Consider the following 24,117-nt stretch of genomic DNA (forward strand, 5'->3'; position numbering starts at 1 on the left):
GTAAAGGAAGAATTTCCTTAGACAGAGATGCTGTCCCAGAGATGAGGTTTAATTCATGCAGATTCACAAAAGTAATGAAGAGAAGACTGAAATTAGCAAGTGACTAATAGCACAATGGGAAGTTAAACATGTTTTAATTCAATTCTAACACATATTTTAAAATTTTGTATACAAGGCACTGTGATGGATTCAAAACAAAATAGAAATAGTTTTTGCCTTCTAGAAACTTAGATCATTTGGGAGCAATCAACAGATGTGTCTCGTAAAATTAGGAATGAAGTGAGTAAAAGAGAAATTTTTAAATCTAGGAATATTTGAGAAAGAGAATACAAACAGCCATAAAGAAAATACTTTATGAATTGAAAAATAAGGAAAGTAAATCATGTGCAATGCCAGGAGGAGGGAATGAGTTCTAAGTTTGAAGATTTGAAGCAAAAAGGACTTAGGCAAAAGCAAAACAACAGGGAAAGCCAAGAGAAAGAGAAAATTACTATAAAAGAAAGATCTGATTCTTGAAGGGGCAAAGATTGAAGGGAATGGACTGAAGGGCGCTGGTAAAGGCCCTAGCCTTGGCAAGGAGAGTTATCTCCCTTTTAGAGGCTAGAGGAAACAGTAAATAAAACCAGAATTTGTTTTTAATTTCTAGGGGAGGTAAGTACTCCTTAAAGAAAGGCTGTTTCTTTTTTACTTTATATGCATTTTATGTGATATAATAATTTTATCATTGGTCATTTATTATGATTAAATTACTCATCCTTTACAAGTGAAGACTACAAACTCAGAGAATGTCTTTCTCTAAAAAATAAAACTACTCATTTTAATTTCCTTTCCAGACATGAAGATTCTACTCTAGTTCATGCTTATATCACCTCTTGTCTACACTACTTTAATAGCCCATAGTTTCTCTCTCCTTTCCACTCCATTCTTTATACAACTGCCAGATTAAAGTAGAGCTCTAATTTTATCATTCCCTACTTAAGAAGCTTAAGGGTTACCTATTGCCTCTAGAATTCAAAAAACTTGCTTTGTTTGGTATTTGAAGCCCTTTATAATTTAACTTCAATTAATCTTTCCAGACTAATTATGCATAATTCCCATTAAGATCCTCACTTTCTCTCCAAATTGACCTTCTTGCTTCACCTCATATACCTTATTCCATCTCCTACCTCTATACCTTTGTATAGGCTATATTTTGCATATTTTTTAGTTTACTTATGCTTGTGTTGTTTCATCGTAAATACAATGTAAATTTTATGAGGGGAGGGAACATTTCATTTTGAACTTTGTATCTCTATGTCCTAGCAACTTTGATTGGCACATAATGATCATTCTGTAAATTGAATTGAAAATGAAAAATATTAATAATTACCTAGTTGTGTGGCCTTGGGCAAGCCACTTAACCCCATTGCCTTGAAAAATCTAAAAAAAAAAAATGAAAAATATCACTTTTCTAAGGCCTATAAATCACATATTTCAATTTTGCCTGTCCCAGGAAAAAGGACAGGATAGGGATGGATGGGTTTGTTCATTTCTATCACCACCATTTTTACATGGGTACAAGAGAGTAACAACAAAACTCCAGAATTGCTAATAAGCTGAATTACAAACAAGCTGAACTAGAATCTAAGTGGAATTGAGATGAACTTAATACAATAAGAAACTCAGAATTGCTTCAACCACATAAAGATTTCTTTTGAATCGATCAAGTGAATCTGCCATTCTTGTCATCTAGAATTGAACCCTTTTTAGCATATAGCTCACCTTTTGTTTTAGAACTGTTTTTTTACTTTGGGTTTAGGGATTGGAAGCTTTTGTTTTGCTTACTATTTTCTTTTGTACTACTTCTCTGCCTCTTATTTGTTAATTGTTGACTTGTGATAACATATATATTTTTTGAAGTTAGAAAACCATGACTGTACCTGATATAAAGTGGTACTGTGCAATCATGTATTATATTATGAACACAGATTTTCTTTTTTGAATTCAATTGAATTTTTCATTTATGAGCTACACAATTTAATGTCATTTCCACTGACATTAAAACTTCCATAATGTCAATAGAAAATCCTTTATCTTTTTTTTTTGTTTCCTTCAAAATTTTACAGTAATGCTATAGTAAGTTTTAACCATATTTGGGCATTGTGGTTTGATTTGGACATGTATAGTTTTGTGGACTTGTGGATTTGTAGAAAGATTAAGATATTCCCATCACAGCCAAATGAGTATGACATACTAATTCACTTTTCTATTTATGCCTCTGGTTATGGCATTCCTTATGCGCTCACCCTTCAACTTTGAACAAAGGATTTTATTGGAGAGGGGAAAGGTTAAAGTCCAAGATGTTAGCATTCCAAGAGGTCATTTTAAAATGTCAAGTGACTTTATTGCTACAGTCATTTTCTTTTTTAAAGAGGAAAAAAAAGTCTTTGTAGTCAAAAGCAGTCAAGAAATAGTGCAGGAAAGTAATAACTTGTCAAAGTTTCTATTAAAACCAGGCATCAAGATAAAAACACTAAATTGCCTAAAGGAACTAGTAGAATTCTCAAGAATAAGCTCTCTATTCCATTCTACTAAATAGACTTATTACCACCAAAGACTAGACTCTCAGGAGTTTATTCAGTCATCATAATGCTACTTTATATCTTTGGAGAACTTTATAGTTTTCAAAGCATGTTCACATATCCCATGACTTTTTTTTTTACCTTTGCTTTTAGTTTTCTTATATGAATCTCTACATTGTCAATATTTGCCTTTAGTTACCTCTGATCTCATTGATGTGGGTACTGTTGCCAGTGAAGCAGAATATAGCTCATCTACACCATCTGTGTATTTCTTGTTCACATCTTCCTGTAATTGCTCCACAAGGGGTCCACATATGTCCACCCTTTTTTATGTTTCTGGATATTGTGTACATACTATTGGAGTGCATGAACTTGCTACCAGTTATTCCTTCCATTAACCACTTGATTGGCCCATCCTCATCTGATTATTACTTTTTTGAATGAACTCTTTAATAATTCAGCCCTTGTGCAACTTTTCATTCATTGGTATTGAGTTTTTTTTTTAGGATTTTTCAAGGCATGGGGTTAAGTGGCTTGCCCAAGGCCACACAGCTAGGTAATTATTAAGTGTCTGAAGCTGGATTTGAACCCAGGTACTCCTGAGTCCAAGGCTGGTGCTCTATCCACTGCACCACCTAGCCGCCCCAGTATTGAGTTTTAAAAAGTTTGCTTACCCACAGTATATGTCTCTCTAATACCTTGTGCATAACCCCCAACTTTAAAAAATTCTTCTTTTTCTGGAAGAAACAATCATTGAAAAGCTCCTCACAGTTTCCCAATAGCAGTCTACCCTGCTCTGTCTGTTCAGTTGCAAGTTCGACTCATTGTATATGTAGCATGTCTATTCAAGATATGTGGACCCATCAGACTGCATGTTATAGTCTGGACAGCAAATATTTTTTAAAAATTCTGAACTTAGCAAACACAAAAAAGGACATTCTTTATATAAAGTAGATCAGAAGAAGAGGATGTACATGAATCTTCAAATCTTTATTACTTATAGTTTGCTTTTCAGATATATACTAAATTAGTATGTAAGTTTCAAAGCTGTTCTTTTTGGTCTTAACTTCTTCACTTCTGGGCATTTGAAAAAAAAATGCTTCAATAACCCTTTTTTAATTTTTTTTGTCAATTCCTTGGATAACTCTCCTCTGTCCCTAAAACTCCACTAAAAAATGAAAAAGAAAATCCTTAAAACAAAGATGCAGTCTAGCAAGACAAAATCTCACATTGGCCATTTTTTAAAAATTATGCTTCCTTTGCACATTGTCCATCACTTCTCTGTCAAGAATTGTTAGCCATGCGTGATTAGTTCCCTGGAAGAGTATTTGCTTATTACATCGATTAGAAATTTTAAGACTTTACATTATTGTTATGGCATATTTTGTTTTTCTGGTTCTGCTCTGCTGGTTCCAACTCTGCTGGTTCCAAATTGCTTTTCAAAATGGGTGGACCAATTCACAGTTCTACCAACAGGACTTAAGTGTTCTGTTTTCTGATGAGCTCTTGAATAATTGCTTGTTTTCTTTGTCAGTCTGATGAATGTGAGATAAAATCTCTTAATTTTCATTTCTTTATTGGATATTTGGAGCATTTTTTCATATGGCTGTTAATAATGTGAATTTCCTTCTTTGAAAACTGTTTATTTATATCCTTTGACCTCTTTATCTATGGAAAATGACTCTTGTTCTCATATTTGAATCATTTCTTGCATATCTTGGCTTTCAAATTATCAGAGGAACTTTCAGTAAATATTTTTTCCTAGTTATTTCCCTTCAATGCAACTGCTTTGGTTTTGTTTTTTTCTTTTTTTTAAAAAAAATTATTTTCAATCTTATATAATCAAGATGGAGGAACAAGAGATCCATGCTAAAAGCAGTGCAACATTGAGTGTTTTGAGGGATTAATTTAAAATGAGGGGAAGGAGAGACCAAATGCTTAAGGGAGGGAGAAATCACAGACTTGATTACTCTAAAGACCAAGAAGATAATCAATAATTAGTGACTCACATACTTAGCTTTCTAACTACAAAACTCATACATAAGCATTGATGTCATCTTTGATAAAGCAATTTAAAAAGGACAGATGGGCTTTCACAAATGATATTCCATAGAAGATGCTCTCTTAAGTCATACAGTTTTCTGAAAGGTGTAGAAAATACAGTATCCCAGAGTTTATTGAAATTATGCCCCTATTCTAATCATGTTAACCAGTGTTAGTTACAGAAGACAAATCTTTGTTCTTTTCTTAAAATCCTTTAAAGGAGAAGAATTTGCCTCCCCTTGGTAAGACTTTCCATAATGATGCTATAAGGGTTAGAAATTTGTGACAGATTTGCCACCGTATAACATTCTTTGTCCATGCTCATTTGCTACTTTAATGTCTACTATTTTCCTATGCCTCATGGCACCTGTCCTCCAGTTATCTTTGTCTCCGATCAACATCTGTAATATGTCTGTGTGAGAAAAGAATCTATCTTTATAGAATCACTTCATATGTTTAGATTTGTAAGTTCACTTCAGAAACTATTTTTTCCCTCTTACTTTCTTTGCATTTAAAATAAACTATGCTCCTTTGGTTATGTTTAGTTCTTGAGTTAGGTACAAGTGATCTCATCACCTGAATTTCATAATCTCAACTGTGAAATTAGCATATTTGACTCTTTAATATTTGTAAATAAATAGAAGCCTTTTAAAATTGCTTGTGGTTAATAAGATTTTTTTTAATGAAATACCTATATAGAACAAGAATTTAAGAAAATCAATAAACTATTTAACACTTACTGCATTCCAGGTACTTTGGTCAACACTGAGACAAAAAAAAAAAAAGGCAACATCAGTTTTTGCCCTCAAAGAGTTTGCATTCTAATGAGTGAGCCAATAGAAAAAGAATAATACATATAGGAGAAATACAGAGTAGATGGAAAGTAACCTTAGAAGGGCACTAACAGGTTTGGAGACTCAGAAAGGCTTTCCAGTTGAGAGATATCTCATCATCTGGGGCTGTAGTGAAAGAAGACATAGTGGAAGATAATGTCAGACAGATGTGAAATGAAGAGAATGGGGGAGAAGAGGGGCATCTTAAGTGACTGATCTCAATTTTTTTTTTGTGAAGTGTGAGTTAACATCCTTAGCAGCATATTTGATTAAAAACTTTTATCCCTTCATTTGAAAAGATGTCATCAAAATCATATCTATTTCTCACTGAAAGGATGAAGACAATATCAGAGGGGAATATGGACTGTATCTCTTTGCCAGCAAGGACTGATTTGAGCTCTTGACCAAAGAATGATCCTAGATCATCATAAACTTAGCCCATTGATAAAATCCTCTCCTCTCTTTGCTTAGTCCAGTCTCAAACCCAGAAACTCTTAATCCAGAAGAAAATTATCATTGCATAGTAAATTACTCATTGACTTCTGCTTAGAAAATAAAATAGAAAGATAGAAGAAAGTTGCTGTGGATTCAGCCTCAGATAAACAAGGAGGTTTTCCTAAAGTCATGCTTTTGCCCACATTTTTACCAACAGAAGGAAAGTTGAGATAAATTTCCTCTTTATTGGAAATTCAAAAGAAAGAAAGCATTTGCAGGGAGAAGAAGGCCCCAAATAGAGACAATCAGCATTTTTTTCAAACTTGCTTTAGAAAGAGTACCCGAAAACCGATTTCTAAAAAATAACTCATACTCCCACAAGAATAAAATTAATAAAGTTTTAAAAAACATTTATAATTGTTTACTCATAGGAGTATCACACTCTGCCTATTTGCTGTTCATATAACCAAATAATAAGAAAATTGAAAATCCAGGTGACCATATATATTAGGCTTTGACCAAAATCTGAAAGCTAACTATGAACTATCAATATTAAATGAGCAATGTTAAACATGCAGTTCTCTTGTTCTCCCCCTAAAATATACCTTAGTCTACGGACACTTAGAAAAATGTGTTTTCCATGAACAAAATACCAGGAGCAACAAAAACTTATCCAAAAATTGAATTTCTTTCAGAGAAAGTTAAAAAAAAATTGTAGGGTAACAACAAATGACCTTTTTTTCTGCTTTATTATTTTTAAAAAATTAAAAAAAATTATAATATTTTTATTTAAAGTTCTAAATTCTATTTTTCTATTCCTCTACCCCCCTTCCCCCTGAGATGGGGATTATTAGTAATTTTGTACAAAAAAACCTCAAATAAAAGAAAAAAATTGAAAATAAAAAATAGTATTCTTCAGTGTATATATTCAGTTAACATCAGTTCTTTCTCTAAAGCCTGTTAGTATGCTTCCTTATTAGTCCTTTGGGATTATCTTGGATCATTGTAATGCTGATAATAGAATCATTTATGAACTGAGACTTTGTCATTACAGACTTTGTTGTCCCAACTGGACTCTACCAGGATGATATACATCTAACCTGAAGCAACACCATGGGGGATTTAGTACTGCAGTCCCAAGTCATTCTCTTTCCCCCAGCTACAAAGCATCTGTCAGCAATATTAGATATGACCCAGGACTAGTAATTCTGTGTTGACCATGGCAAACCTTTCTGATCTGGCAGCTTTGCTTTCTTGGCTACCCCCATTTTCCCCAGATCTATAACCCTTTCACTTAGTCATTCAGTAAGCATTTATTAAATACCTTCTGTTTTCAAAGCACTGTGGTAAGAGTCACAAACACAAAGACAAAATTTAAAAACCCTGTACATGAATAAACTTATATAAAAGCAATATAAAGTAATTAGCAGATTGAGAAGCACTAGAAGCTAGAAGGATCAGAAAAGGCTTCATCCAGAAGGCAGTACTTGCATTCAACTCGAAGGAAACTAGAGATTCTGTGAAGTTGAGATGAGGTGGGAGAGCATTCCAAGAGTGGAATACAGACGGTGCAAAGAAATAGAGATGTGGTATTATTTATGTGGGACTATAAGGAGATCAGCCTGGTTAGACTAAAGAGTATGTAAAGAGGAATAATGTGTAATAAGACTGGAAAGAACTTTAAATGTCCAAAAGGAGTTATATTTGATCCAAGTGATAAATAAGGAGCCATTGGAGTTTGTGAAATAAGGGAATGATATCATCAGATCTATACTTCTGGAAAATTACTTTAGGAAGCTGGGTGTAAAATTGAGGGGAGGGAGGAACCTTAGGATAATTATTGGGCATTCAGTTCAAAATGCTTAAGAAGCAGTTGATGATCCTAGATTAGAGCTCAGTAGAGAGATTAGAGATGGACATATCCAGTTTTGGAAGTCTTCTGCTTAGAGATAATAATTAAATCCATGAGAACTAATGAGATCAGATGAAAGTATAGAAGGAGACAAGAAGGTCCAGAACAAACCCTGAAGATAACACTCACAGAGTGTCACTAATATAAATGAGTAACAAAATAAACAGAATAGGATGAAAACTAAGAGAGAACAGTGTTCAAAAAACCCAAACCAGTGTTCCTTTACCACCTGTGATGGCATTGATCTTGATCTTTGAAAACTAAGTATAAGGAACAACTCCTACATGCAGAACTATCCATTCAATGGATCAACTAATTTGAACAGGGGAACGAATTAGTAGTAGAGGTCATAGATAGGTTCTAGATCCTGACCTGAGCTGATTTGGCTTGTTAGAGCAGATACAAGATGAATTGTCCTGAAAAAAGATGATGGAGGCCTCTTAGGCTTCATTAAATACAGCATCTAACTATGAATACATATGAGGTTAAAACTTTTTTCCTGTAAGTTTTTAAGAACATCATTTTTCATGAGCACAGCCTTTGATCCAGCAATACCACTACTGGGTTTATACCCTGAAGAGATCATGAAAAGGGATAAAAACATCACTTATACAAAAAATATTCATAGCAGCCCTGTTTGTGGTAGCAAAGAATTGGAAATTGGGTGAATGTCCATCGATTGGGGAAGGACTGAAAAAATTGTGGTATGTGTATGTTATGGAACACTATTGTTCTATTAGGAACCAGGAGGGGTGGGAATTTAGGGAAGCCTGGAAGGATTTACATGAACTGAGGCTGAGCAAAATGAGCAGAATCAGAAGAACACTGTATAACAGCATCATGGGAATGATTATCAACCTTAATGGACTTGGTCATTCCATCAGTGCACTGATCAGGCACAATTTTGGGGTATCTGTGATGGAGAATACTATTTGATGCAGAGAAAGAATTGTGAAGTTTGAACAAAGACCAAAAACTATTACCTTTAATTTTTAAAAAAGTTATCATGTAATTTTGCTATCTCTTATACTTTGTTTTTTTTTCCTTAAGGATATGATTTCTCTCTCATCACATTCAACCTAGATCAGTGTACACCATAGAAACAATGTAAAGACTAACAGACTGTCTTCTGTGGCAGGGGAGGAAAGTGAGATTAGGGGGGAAATTGTAAAATTTAAAATAAGTAAATAAATTTAAAAAAGAACATCATTTTTTTCCCCATGTTGTCAAGGTAGCAAATTTATTATTGTGTTATACTAGGGTACAACTTGACTAGGTGTACATCAAACTGCTGTTGGGGAATTAGGGGGATGTGGGGCGGCTAGCTGGTAATGGATAGAGTACCGGCCCTGGAGTCAGGAGTACCTGAGTTCAAATCTGGCCTCAGACACTTAATAATTACCTAGCTGTGTGGCCTTGGGCAAGCCACTTAACCCCATTTGCCTTGCAAAAAAAAAAAACCTAAAAAAAAAGATTGCAAAGGTTTATGTAGTATAGGGGCTGCCACCAAGACCAACATTCTCAAGAACCCCAATTATAAAGGCCTTGCAGTATAGTCCCCTACCTTCAGGAAGCTTGTATTCTAATGAAAAGACTATACATTATGAGTGTAGTGACCAGGGAAGAATCCTGAAATGACTTTTAAGTTGAGGCCCCCCCCCCCCGTAAAGTAGATTTTACATACTCTAGGAACAATTGTGTTGATTTGGTCATGGTTTCGGAACTTGGGGGGTGTAGAAAAGTGCCTTGAGGCAAGGCATTTGGAGAGATTGTCCAAAAGATTCCAGAGAAGTAAGGAGTGAAGTAAAACATGGCTGGGATCTTCCTGATAATAGTGACTGAAGAGAGACATTCATTCATTCAGGCAGTGGGAACTCATTGCAGCAGCTCCAGAAATAAAAGTGACAAGGCCATTCTCTATTATAAAAATGGCCAGGCAGGCCAAGAAATGTCAGACAAATTAAGGAATCAGCTCCCTCCTGAATTTGAAGAAATATAAAGGATGTGGGACCAGAGGAGAGATTTTGGGAACTTCTTGGATGCTGTTTTCCTTATACATTGTTCTACCAGAGTTAGACCCTGCTTTTCAGAGTGACTCCCATGTGGCAGAGAGCTGTATCTCCTACTGCTAAGTTCAGACTCTTCTCCATGAAGAAAGCAAAGGAGCATAATATAATCATCAGTCTTAAAGGTCACAAATTTACTCACCTTGTGTAGGATAACAAAGTAGATGTGAATTATTGACTTTCGGTCATCTTACTTCTTGCAACCTGACTTGGTTTGGGTCTGTTTTCCTGCTTAGATCTCACTGCTTGCCTGTTTTCCATTTCATTTTTGTTATTCCATTAACTGACATTTATGCCCTGTCTAATTTACATTTTGCTTTGGATCTCTCTCAAACTAAGATATTCTTTCTGTGGATTTCCCCAGCTCCAACTGGGTGGGATAATATTCATACAGTATAGGTGTGCCAGCAGTCAGCTAGCAATAATTGCTACCTATCACCAAAGGAATAATTGATATTTGTAGAAAGAAAACTTAAGTAAACAGTTATTGTTTGAGATGACAGAGTGGATTGATTTTCCATCTTGCCAAAATGTGTGCTGAGTGACTTGGAAAAGGAGGCATCATGTTAAGGACATTTATATTCTTAAAAATTGACAGGAAAAAATATTTTAACTTCAAATATTTCCTTTTTCTTCCTTGGGGCTCAAAAAGGCCTCAACAAAGTTTCTGAATCTTGGTATATGGTTTCCTCCTCATTTTTTTGGTTTAAAAAATGGTAAATGAACACTGGATAGTGTCAAAATGTTATCTTTATTTTTTAAAAACAACTATCCTTCATTGGATTATCTATAAAATTTTAAATGAGAATTAGGAGTTTGATTTGGAGTGATTATTTCTAAGTTGTTTATTTTGAAAATAAATCCCTTTGATTTTTTTTTTAATGAAGTATAATTTTCAAGGGGGTGGATAAACATTAACATATGACAAGAGATGCCTGATGCCTCAGCCAATATCTAAATCCTCTGGGAGTGTTGAGGCCCAAGCACAAATAAATGCTGTGACATGCCCAGAGGATTTGTTCATTGTGCATAATCTAGGTTATATCTTATAAGTAGGTTATGAAGATTTCTTCCCTCTCCTCCCTCTGCCTCTCCACCTTCATTTCCCCAACAACTTATTAGATATTTAAGAATAAAACCATTAGAAATATCTTGTCAAATAAATACTATTAGAAATAAATTATTGAGACTAGATTAAATTTTTGTTACAAAATAATGCACTTTTCACTTCTTAATTTGATATCATTTTGTAGACCCCACGTTTCTTATCATTTCAATTTAATGATAAATTTGTGCCTCCAGTTTCAAACACACTCATAGATTTTGTAGCATAATTGGTCACAGTAATTGGGAATTTTAATGTACTTTATATATTTTATATATGTCTTCATGATAGAAGTATTTCCAAATGTTTGGTACAGAGAAAACAGCTGTAGCAAGCAAAGACTTTGTGTAGTAGCCTTGGTTTTAGCACAAGCTCGCTCGCTCTCTCTCTCTCTCTCTCTCTCCCCCTCCCTGCCCCAGGAGACATGATAATGCATCTGTTTGGTTGACAGCATTTCAGCTTTCACCTTTAACATCTCTAATACATGTTTAATTTCCTACCACTCAGTCCCCATTCACCCTAGGTATCTTTGATGCCTATCTCATTGCTATTCACTATTATTTGGTCCTAAGTGTTCCTCTTCTCTTTATCACCTTGGAGATACTCAAAATTGACATACTTTATTTAAAATGCTATTAGATATTTTTGCTTAATATCATATTTCAAATTTATTTCAAATCAAATTTATTTCAAATTCAAAATATATATATCTCTTCCCTTCTCCTCTACAAGATGTTAAAGAATATGTAAAAAGAAAAAGTCAGTTCAAGAAACCAAACAATTCATCAACCAAGCCTGGCAACAAGCAGTATTCTATCTCTATAGCCCATCTCTAGCACTTTTAAAGGACTTTAGTTGCAAAATATTTTGTAATTATTACCTAATTTTACTGTTACAACAACCTTTGAGAAATTGGTGCTATTATTATCCTCATTTTAAAGATGGCAAAACTGTGGGGTGGTTAGATTAACTGACTGGTCCTGAGTCACCATAGCTAATGATTATAGGGAGTTCCTGACAATAAGACCAATATTCTTGTCTCCTGAGCTACCTAAGTGCCTAATTATTAAGCTTAGTTATTTTAATACTATCTTTAGTGCATATTAATATAGCTTTGGTTTTTTGTTATTATACTTTCTATTTATAGTACTACACTCATTGTTCATGTTGTTTTCCCAGTCCTACTTACTTTGCGTCAGTTTATATATATATCCTCTCAATTTTCTATGAATTCTTCATATTCATAATTTTTACAATGCAATTAATATCATTCCATTCATATGCCACAACTTGTGTAGCCATTCTCCTATTGATGTGCTTCTGCTTTGTTTTCAACTCTTTATTGCCACACAAAAATAAGATCTACCATGATTATATATGTATGAATATATTGTGTATGCATGTACATATAGACACACACACAAAATCTTTGATTTTTTGAGATTATATGCCTAGCAGTAGGATCTCTAGGTAAAAGGGTATGAATTTTTAGAATCATTATAAATTGCTTTCTGGAATTATTTTACCAATTCAAAGCACTTTTCTTTCTTTACATAGCTCTTTCAATATTGACTATTTCCATCTTTTGTCATCTTAATTTCTGGCTTTGAGTTGTTTTAATTTTCATTTTTCTAATTTGTAGCAATTTGGAACATTCTTTCATGTGGTTGTTAATAGTTTGTAATTCTGATTTGTTTTTTTTTTCATATTCTCTGAACAATTTAGCCATTAGGAAATGTCTATTAGAATTTTATATTTGTGTTCATTTCCTGCATATCCCATATATCAGTTCCTTATCAGAGATATCTGATGCAAAGATTTTTTAACCCAATTGACAACTTTCCTTCTTAGCTGATGTATTTTTTTACGTTAAAGAAATCTATATGCTTTACAATATAATACAATAATTCTCTTACTTTTTCAGGAAATGGTTATGTCTGGTTTTATGCATGTTTTATGTCTTATATAGCCTCTAGTATATGAACTAATACCATAAATAATTGGTGATTCTATATTAGACCAGACCCTCTTCCACTTAAAAAAAAAGTTTTTATAGCTACCTTTTGTTTTGCTTTATTCAACTCTCTTTTCCAGTATACCACCCTGAACCATAAGAACCTTTCATCATAACTCTGCCCCAGACCCCCATACTGCTTCCCATGGTAAGAGCAAGGTATACAGGCTAAATGCCTGAGTACTCTACAGGTATCTTTTAAAAGAAAACCTCCAGCACATTGGGCCTCTGTCTGACCTGTAGAACAATAGGGACAATAGGGACAGAAATTGCAAAGAATGACCAAACTTGGATAGATTGTGATCTGCATCACTGGAAGGAACATGCAGATTAGTAAGTGCACAAGGTCATTTGAGAATGTTGGTAATATATTTTTGTGCCAATTATTATATTATTTATTATGCCTTAGAGCTTTTAATGATTCAATTTATTTTTCTTTTGTGAATTTTTATGCTATGCCTTTTAAGTGAATAAAAGTTCAATAATGATAGTGGTTTTTTATGGTTGGCTTAAGCATAATTTAATTTCTTTGTTTATAGTTTGAATTTTTGATTTACTTTATAAATAGAATGATTTACAATTTTTAAAAAATTCACCAAACATTAATTTTGATCCAGTCTTAATTTTTATCCTGTGTATCTTTTTGTTTTTGTGTATGTTTCTTGTAAACAACAGTGTGGAGTTTTGTTTTATTTTACAATCTGTCACTTTCTTAAATTTTATTGCAATGTTTAATCCATTCACATTTAAAGATGTGAGAATTAGGACTATATTTTCCTTCATTTTTGTTTCTAGTTTTCTTTTTCAATTAATTGGGATTTCCCCCTTCTTTTAAGTGAATATTCACATTTCCCCCTTATTTTTCCATCTTAGCTTCTTTTGCCCTTCCACTTCGTTTGTTTTTAGAGTTTTTCTTTGACTTTTTAAAAAAAGGGATTTATCTTCCTCTTTTTTGTTAATTCTCTTTACTTTCTGTCCTTAATTGTTTCATAGTTCATTTTTATTCATTGTTTATATTATATTTTATACTTCTCTGTGTTCTTTGTGGGTTTAAAGTTCTAAAATAATCAAGTTTAAATTTTCTTTTCTAATTTAATTTTCTTTATAGATCTTTCCCCTTACCCTGTTTTTCTGTTGTACCTCTCTCTTAGTATCAATTAATAGGAAAGTAATGAAGAGAGAAGCACTAATGGTAAAAATTCCTCCATGTCTCAAATGGACCAATTCTACTTCTGATCTTTCCTGTGATAATTTTATCTCCAAATCACCTTTCTTACCTTTCTGGATACTAATTGCCTCAGAAGTTCCAATTTTCTTTCTCTTGAATGTTTTCCACGGAGCATAACAATCTGAGCATGCTTTTTCCCTTATGCACTATCTTCTGCATAATAGACCCAGTATAAGATCCTTATCTCTCAATACAAAATATACCTCTTCACCCAATGGGAGTTCTCTTTAGTCAGGCACAGTCACCTTATTGTATGAAGACTGAGTTCCTTTCTCTCCTTGCTTCATCCTCCTGCCACTTCACCTATTCTCCTGTACTCTTGTTGGTGAGAGATAAAAATAGTATGCCCACATACCTGTCTTCCACCTTCCTTTCTCCTTTTTTAGAAATTCATTCTCTTCTGTAATTCAGTGTCTTAAATACAAAGGTTCATTTGAAAAAATGTTTGTTTAGCCAGTCCATGATATTTCGAATTTTCTACTCCACTGTCAATTGTAAATCATTAAATTCAATTTTTAAAAAAATATCCTCTTGTATGCTTTAGGAAAAAAACCTCTTAATAGTTCTTCTGTTTGTTTTTTAAACTAAGTCAATTGATATCTTTTTTCCTAGTTTCTTTTAATAGTTTCTAGAGATGGGTTAATTTATTTCCTTAATTATTTTTATTGATATTTGTGTTTACCTCTTGTGTTATTGTTGTTTCCATGTCAATAATCTGCTTTTTAGCTTTGTGTTTCTTGGTTTTTGCTTTTGCCACAAATTTCAGAGGTTTCTCATTTATTGAATGACCATCTTTTTTCATTGATAATTAGAGTCAGGTTTGTAGAGTGAGAATGCCTGCTTAGATTTCATCTGAACTTTGCTTTTCAAAACATTATTGCATTGCCTTCTGGCAGGTTCAAAAATAATCTTGTGTAATTTGATTTTTGCTTTTATATTTGAATTTCTTTTACCTAGTTACTTGCAGAATTCATTGTTTGTCATTAGAATTGTGAATTTAGCCACTACGCGTGTATCTTCAGATTTGGAACATTTCAGTTCAATTCAGTAAGCATTTATTAAGGGTCTGCTGTGTTCCAGGCACTATTCTAATTCCTTGGATTCAGATGCACAAAAGAAACAGTCCTTACCCTCCAGAAGCTTATAATCTAATGGGGAAAATGATTCACAAAGGATGCTAAAGAGGGAAATGGTTGGGGGGAGGGTCAGGGTTCATACAGAACAGCTGATGGAAAATGGCCTTAGCAGGAAGGTTGTGAGTCCTTTGTAAAGGATTTAGAACTCTGCCCTCCAGTCAGAGAGGAGAGGCAGCTGAGAAAGTGCAAAGTATCAAAACCTATGTCTTTTTTCATGGTGATCAGTTTATCCTGGCTGTATAGGGGTTTGGGGGATGAGGAGGCTAAGTTGTTCAGTGGAGTTGAAGCTAAAAAAGGGCAGCTGATGGAAAATGGAGTTACCAAGAAAATTGTGGGCCTCTATGTTGCAAGGCTTTTATTTTGTTCTGGAGGCAATTTGGATTCTTTCAATTACTGCTTTCTATTCTGTATTCTGAAGTTTTGGGCAGTTTGTTTTGTATGAGTTCTGACATTATTGTGTTTAGGTTTTCTCTGCACATCCTGTCTTCTACACCAAGGTATTTTACTTGTATAGAAATTACATGTCCTTTTAATATTATTATTATTATTGCATTTTTCTTCTTTCAGATTGTCTTCCAACTTATTATATTTGTATTCCCAAATGCAGTTCTCTCTTCTTACTGTTTCTTTGGAGACAATCCTAATCTAGAAATTATTTCTACTATGTGAGCCATTCTGCTCATTTATATAACTTCCAACGTCTCTGAATATTCGAATTTTTCTCTTGATCCATCACATTTCCATGCTCTTTTAGGAACAGATTTTTTTTTTGGTCCCATCAGGCAAGTGCTGATTCAGTTTCCATTGTCTTGAAATACAATTTTTGAGAAGTTTGTGATCTTTTGATGTTTTGGTATTCATTTTCCCTTTAATCCTGTTATCTTCTCTCTTTATTTAGTTGCATGTGCTCTAGGTTTTTTAATTGAATTTTCTTCTTTATATTACCCCATATTCTACTTTTTTTTTTTTTTAGGTTTTTGCAAGGCAAATGGGGTTAAGTGGCTTGCCCAAGGCCACACAGCTAGGTAATTATTAAGTGTCTGAGGTGGATTTGAACTCAGGTACTCCTGACTCCAGGGCCGGTCCTCTATCCACTGCGCCACCTGGCCACTCCCATATTCCACTTTCTTAATCTTTCCCTTTGACAATAGGATTTATTCCCAGGGCTGGATCCCAGTGCTATCTCAGCCTCTTCCTCCACAGGGAATTTTCACTATTCTTGGCCCTGGCCCCAAATGGATTTTGAAGAAATAGAACTGTTCCATACATGTGGTTACACACTAGTAAAGGGAACTGTAATTCATTCAGACCTTGTGCCAACCCAGGTTCACACCATTCTTTTGTCCTCTGGCTATCCTGAGTTAGCATCCACAGCTTTTTGGAGTGTTGGGCTGGGAGTGAAGGAGCAGAGCAAAGTAAAACTTGTGTTCCAGTCAGAGCTTGTATATAGTGCCCTAGTCAGAGGGGAAATTTCTGGTTCCCATTTCCTCCAGGTGGCAGGACACAGTCAGTGTTCACTACTTGTTGTGCAGGATGCTGAAGAAGGACAAAGGAGAGGGAGTATCCCAAAAGAGACTACAGTAGCAGGGATATCTTGCTTTTTTTTCCAAATCACAAATCTGTGGATTGATTTGTGTGTTTTATTTATCTACTTCTAGCATATAGTTTTTTTGGAGGGGAAGGGTAAGTGTTGAAAGTTAATGGAAACTGGTGATAATGTATTCTTTTTGACAATGACCTAGAGATCATGTTTGCTGTCTTAGCTTAATCAAAGAAACTTAAATTTGATCATAAAAGTGAATTTAAAGTTTCTTCTTAGTCATACCAAGATTACATCTTTTAAAGCCCTTCAAGTACTGACTGCAGTCACATGTTTTTTTTTTTTTGGCTAGGCAATGGGGTTAAGTGACTTGCCCAAGGCCACACAGCTAGGTAATTATTAAGTGTCTGAGGCTGGATTTGAACTCAGGTACTCCTGACTCCAGGGCCAGTCCTCTATCCACTGCGCCACCTAGCTACCCTCCCCCATGTTCTTTTAACATTATTATTACATTTGTTTCTTTCAGATTTTCTTTCACTTTTATCTATTTGTATTGCCAAATCCAATTCTTTACTCTTATTTGTTCCTTTAGTTCCTGTAGATTCAAGTTTTCCTATTCTAGAAATTATTTCTACAAGGCAAACCATGTATATATACTATTGTTCCTAAACTCTCTTAGAATTTCATCTGACCTTGTTGATGCTTTTGTGGAGTTTATTCTACATATTGGAAATGCACTTGCCTCTCAACTATGCATTTTAGAATCTTCCAACTTCAAAGTTCATTCCAGGAACTTCCTGAGGAAAAGTATACCTGATTTTCCCCCATTTGTTACCATTCTCCCCAAATTAACATGTCTATACTTAAAATGTTTTTCAGAATATATCAGAAATACTCACTCACTCACCCCACCCCCCAGCAGTATATCTACTCTTTGAGAACAAGAAACTACTCTTGGATTTGTCTTTATGTCTACTGCATCTAGCAAATTAAATATTTTACAAATACATGATTTCATGCTGGCAAATTTGGAAGGCAATATCTCCTAAATAGAGTATCAAAGCAAGTTTTAATAACAAAGCATCCTCTTTGCTGGATGGAGAAGCATTTTTCTACTCTATACTTGGTATAGTTGTAACACGGAATCCTGTGTTTGGAATAACTTCAGGATTACAATATTACAAATATTGGCAACACAGAGTAATAGTCAAATAAATGAAATGTCTGGCTTGTTTAGTTATTTACCCAACTTAGACTTTTAAATAGCTCAGAGCTATGGGAAAGAATAAAATGGGAGAGAGCACAGCACCTGTGTTCTCAAAGTGTTAAGACCTCCCTTTCACAAATGTGCTGATTTTTTTTTGAGAGGGTGTGCATGTGTTTAGTGTGTGGGTGTGTGTTGATATTTGTTTAAGAAAGGCATTGCATTTCAAAAGGAAAATTTTTTGCAATCAAGAATATAATTTTAAATGGAAATTACTCAATCCTAAAATGAAATTAAAATAAACTAATAAATAAACAGAGAACATGTATATATATATATATATATATATATATATATATGTTTGTTCTCTCTCTCACACACACACATACACACACACACATATGTTAACATTCATGCCAAGATGTCCAGATCTTCTATTTCAGTTAGGAAATCCTAACCAGCAGGTACTTAGAGATTATCTTTCTTGAAGACAACAGTAACTTAGCCTGGTCTAGATAAGCTGTGATAGTAAAGATACATGCATGAGAAGGAATGTCATTTTCAGATAAATAATCTGATTTTTACCAATTATTATATGTGCTTGAAGATAGTTGGTAATCATATAAAAGTCTGGGTATCCTAGCATTCTAAGTAAGGAAAAAAACCTTCAAAGAAGAGATGAACAATATAATTGCCTTGAGCTTGGGAGTAACATAGGGCTGGAATGAGAATACTGATCTCATAATATTTGCTTTAGAGTTTTACATACTGCCAGACTTGTCTTAATAGATATAATTTGAAATCAGTCTGATCTCAGCTTGGCATGTATAACTATTTAACTTTTCAAATGCTCTTTTAAGATTGTGATGACCTTGTTGTTCTTATCAGTGGCTATAACAGAGGGAATTCCATAACCCCAGAGTGAATCTAAGCAGATTGCAGATTTTTTTCAAGTTCAACCAACTTCATTTTCTGAGAAGAGGATTTTTCTTATTTATCTGTTTATATATAAAGCTTAGCACAATGATTTGCACATAGTAAATGATTAATAAATGTTTTTTCCCTTCATTTATCTTTGGCAAAAAAAAAAAAAAATCAGGGTATCCTGTTACTTCATGCCTGAGCAGATTGGCCTAGTAGATAGCCTTCCTCTGATGCTTCTTGGCTTTGTGACTTTAGATACCTCACTTAACCTCTCAGGAAGCCCATTCAGATTGGACGTTCTAGGCTACATTGGTAGAAAGAGTTTCCCATCCCAAGTTCCCTATACCAGTAAAATTACATGTCTCGTTCAATAGCTTATATATGTTCTTGTGTACATCTTGTTTCCCTAGAAGTAGAGTGCAGTAAATCTCCTTGAGGGAAAAGACTGAGGAATGAGGTTTATTTTGTTTTCATCTTGATGTACACAGTACTCACACTTAGTATGCTCTTAATAAATGCTTGTGAAATTGAATTATATATGTGTAAGATATTATTTGTCTTTTAAAGAAGCTGCTCAGTCATTGTAGCTCCTTTGCTTGAAGACCTCCCCTCCAGGTGGGAATTGATTTAATTCACTTAGTTTAAATTTTATTCTGAATCTGAAGTTCAAGGACAATAAGGGTGGTGATGAGAAAGGCTTTTTTTCCTTGTATGTCTTTTTTTTTTTAAACTGAGCATTTTATTTATTTTCAGGTTTTTTTGCAAGGCAAATGGGGTTAAGCGGCTTGCCCAAGGCCACACAGCTAGGTAATTATTAAGTGTCTGAGACTGGATTTGAACTCAGGTGCTCCTGACTCCAGGGCCGGTGCTTTATCCACTGTGCCACCTAGCTGCCCCCTTGTATGTCTTTTAAAGAAAATCAATTACTATTTCCAACATAGTTCCAATCTATCTGCCTTCAACTCTTTATACTGTAACTACCTCCTTTAAGTTTCCAAAGTTGACCTCCTTTTTTCTAATATCCTAGAACTTGGTGAACAGATTGTGTTGAATTGTCTGCACCCTTTATGATTTTATCAATTTAGATCATATTACTTGTGAATTATCATTTTTTTCCAAACTGAAGAAGCCTAATTATTTTAGTCAGTTTTCATCTTGCCATTGTAAACTTTGAACATATATTTTAATTCTGGCACTTTTCCAGCTCTATTAAGTCACTTGAGTTATGACCATCAAAATGTTGCATCTTATTACAGTTACCAGAAATACTACAGTTTTACGTAAGGATAAGGGAATTCTTACTATTTTGTTTATAGTTCTTCCTTGCTTATTAGCATTTTAACTTCCATTTAACTTACATAAGTAATCATGTAATCTTGAAATTGAAAGGGACATTAAAGATCTTCTAATTAGACCTCTTTGTACTATCCCTTAACAAGTTCTTGGTAGAAATATTCTTGGTAATTTCAATTTATAATTTCAATTCAGTGTGACAAACACTTATAAGCTATAACCTGGGGAAACCTAGCTTTAAGGTCTCCCTCTGCATCCAGGGCCATCATCAGATGTCCTGATCCATATTTGGCCACTGTCCAGATGTCTCCAGAGGAGAAAGTAAGGCTGGTGATTTTGCATAGCATCTCTCACTTAAATCCAATTTAGTTGCTGGTCGGGGCATCATCTCCCTGATGTCATGATCTTCTTTGAGAACAAGACTCACCTTTTTGTGAGGTATGTATCCCAAAAGTCTTAGGGTAGTTTTAATCTATTAAAGCTTTATTAACAAACTTTTAAACAAATTTAATAACAATTTTACTTAACCTTTCACTATAAGTTTGGATATACAACTGAGGCAGTTGGAGTATGGCCCTGAATTAGTCTCTAGACCCTTAGGTAGTTTAAAACCTTGCTTTGATCCTGGATTTCACCAGCTTTAATATAAAATCTTTAATACAACTTAACTTTTAATATGAAGCTTTAAAACTTAAACTTTAAAACTGCATTAAAATTTTGGGGACACCCTTTATAGTGTTTTTCTCATAATAAGTTGTTGGGGTTAGTATTAGTGTTACTCTTCTTGTTTTGCAGATGAGGAAACTAAAATCCAGAAATGATTTGCTATTGTTAATAACTAGTCACCAATGAGAACTAGAATTTGGACTCAATCCAGACTCTTCTCTCTAGGTTTTCTGCTATAGCATCCATAAAACTTTTAAAGGCAGCCTTCACATCTTATAAACTCTTTGAAAAAGAAGGAATGGTTGTTTTGCCCTCTATATCTCTAGCACCTCATCTAGTCCCTGGAAAACTGCTTATTAATCCTTGCTTAATTAAATTGTCTCTGCTTTCATTATAGTCATTAGTATGTTACCAATGTTTACCTGAGCAGAGGGCACTGATTTGATTGAACCACTTCCATTTGGTTATCCAGGCAGAATTCTCTGTTAAATTTCAGTGCCAGTTAAGTTATTTTAAAAATTCCCCTTCTTCTGGACAAGACCTAAAACTTTCTTATTTCCTTTGTTTCCTTATAGCTAAATGGTACATCTGTGAATAAAAATACTCGTTTCCTAATTTCTCTAATTGTAATGATACAGAAAGCTCTCTCACCTAAGAACTGGTAAAAGAAGAATCCAGGCAAGGAAGGTCTGATATACCTAAGACTCTAGAGACTGAGAACCATATATATGACAACTGCCAAATCTGTGCCTCATTTGTATATGTAGATCCATACTCAAAGTTAAAATTCATATGAAATGTGTGACCATCTAAATGTGGTCACAGATTATAGATTGCAGAAATTAAAAGCCTTGAGAATTATCACTTTGTTACCTGTATATCGAACCTCATCCCTGAACTGGAGAGAATAGTTTTCTGGTGTTAGCATTGAAGTATGCATAGTTAGAAGACCCTTGAACATGTAAGGACTTCTGTAAGTGAAGCATTAGCACAGATACCTGGAGGGCACTCAGAAAACATCTTAAGTACAAATCTATTAGCTGCCAATGTTCAAGTTGAAGCCATAGCAAGAACCCTGCAGCAATAACTTTGTTGAACTCATACCATCTGCCTGACTCTGTAGTGTGTAATCCAGAACACTCTCAACTATGTTTTTCCAAAAGTACCTGTCTGAATGTTGTGCTATTTCTTGTTAATACTAACTTGTAATGTTTTTCAGCAAAGGCTATTCCTTTGTCTCTTTCCTTCATGGTATGTAAATACAGCTTCATTGGCTACTTGTGGAATGATCTTAGTAACATTGATTTAACTGGGTAGGAGCAAAATTAAAAACTGGGAAATTATACTGGTATAAATGATGAAATTTAAGTAGTGTTTTTAGGACAAACATAAAGAGTTTAGGAAGGGAATGAGAAAGTACATTAGCAGTAGAAACCAACTTGACTTATTTTTCCCTCTTTTGCATTTATTACACATTAAGGATCAAATAATTCCCCAATTAAAGAAAAACCACAAAAAAAAACTTCCTGTAAAAGTGACTGTCTTCCAAGGGTCAAGTTCTCAGACTCCCTTTTCTGTAACTTAATCTCTACTTTACATTGACAAGCATTACAAAGAAAGAGACACCATTTGGTATAGTTTGGAAGATCCAAGAAAGACTTAAAATTCTTTAAATATTATCATTTGTTTTGGTCTGCCCTCAAATACTTTCCCTGGCACCTCATATTTATGAAATTTCATAATCTGAACAAAACAGACAGATTACAAAATGTATTAATTCACAAGTTTTTGATTAGCCCACTTAGCACTCAGGTAAAATGGACAGGAAAATGGAGGAAATCCTCAGTCTTCTCACTCCCTTGCTATGTAAACTGTTGATTTTCCTGTATTAGGTAAGGAAATAACCATCCTCATTTGTTATGGTATTTCCTTCTTTTGAATTGGTATTTCAAAATAACTATAGTACAGTTTTCCTTTTTGTGTACTTGCTATTAATAGTTTTTGCATGTTTGCAACATAGTTTTTTTCAGGTCTGAACTAGGGGTAGACAGTTTCTTCTTTCTATTTTTAATGATTTCCACAGTTGAATCTGTTTTTTAAACTCCATTCACTGTGAAATCCAACATCTGTATAATTTTTGAGTTTTTCTTCCAGACAGAGAGTCTTTAGCCCATATTTAATAAAACTCCAAAGCCAAAAAAAGAATTTTGTTATCAATTAAAAATCAGGACCTCCAGATTCTTTTTAGCCATACTCCCACATTAAAAAAAAATACTTTATTTTTCATATTTAAATAGTCTTAAGCATTGGTTTTTTCTTTTATTTCATGAACTGTCTTTATTCACCAATCTCATGTTGATACTTGTAGAACACATTTAAATCTAATTAAAGTCAGAATACTGTGAGAACAGAGTAAGGCCATTCTCCCAATTGCCTCAAGTCTTGTTGCCTATTCTTGGTGGAGTTTTTTTTTTTTGAACCTTCATCTTTAACTTTACTTGCAAAAATTATCTCTTAACTGAGCTGAGCCAGTTGGCTTTAGCCAGACTTTATTAAAAGGAGACAACAAAAGGTTTTCCTTTCATTATGCCTACTATTATTATCATTCTCTGAGAAAAAGGAATGGTTTGAAGACATGTAGAACTGGAGAAGGAGGTGCCTTAGGTGTGTCTGTGGAAGAGGGGAGGGTAAGGTCATATTTATCTTGGCAATTTAGTGAGTTGAAAATGAACCACTTCAAAGAAACAGTTGGGTTATACTTAACAGTAAGGGATAGCTCTCAGTGAACTAGATTTAACTTATGACAATTCCTGTAACTAGTCATTTCACCATAAAAATATTTCAGATATTAAAAGGAAGAAAAACAAACTAACAAGTTGATGCATTTTGTTATAGTGCAACAGCTCAAAATAACTTTCATCCTCATCCATTGTATTTTATACAGAAAATATGGTTTTTCTGTAAAAGGTACAATGTGCTATCTACTATTAATTCAAGGATGGGATTCCAGTCCCTTTCTTCCCCCCCCCCCAATTTTTCTGACTTGTAATCAGATCAAGTTTACCAGGATATATATCCAAATGGTACTTTTTATACTTTTATCTATTTTAATGAGAAGGCATTAAGTCAAAATGACAGCTGGTCTTTCAAGGCTGCA

The 24,117-nt window shown here is 34.1% G+C and overlaps 1 protein-coding gene across 2 annotated transcripts in view; it reads left to right on the top strand.

The window, feature by feature from the left end:
• Positions 1 to 24,117, top strand: part of MIPEP (mitochondrial intermediate peptidase) — a 196,654-nt gene that overhangs the window by 169,206 nt on the left and 3,331 nt on the right. The gene's annotated exons all lie outside the window — the stretch shown is intronic.

The sequence above is a fragment of the Macrotis lagotis genome, chromosome 1 (assembly GCF_037893015.1).
Source record: "Macrotis lagotis isolate mMagLag1 chromosome 1, bilby.v1.9.chrom.fasta, whole genome shotgun sequence".
In the NCBI taxonomy this organism is placed as follows: Eukaryota; Metazoa; Chordata; class Mammalia; order Peramelemorphia; family Peramelidae; genus Macrotis; species Macrotis lagotis.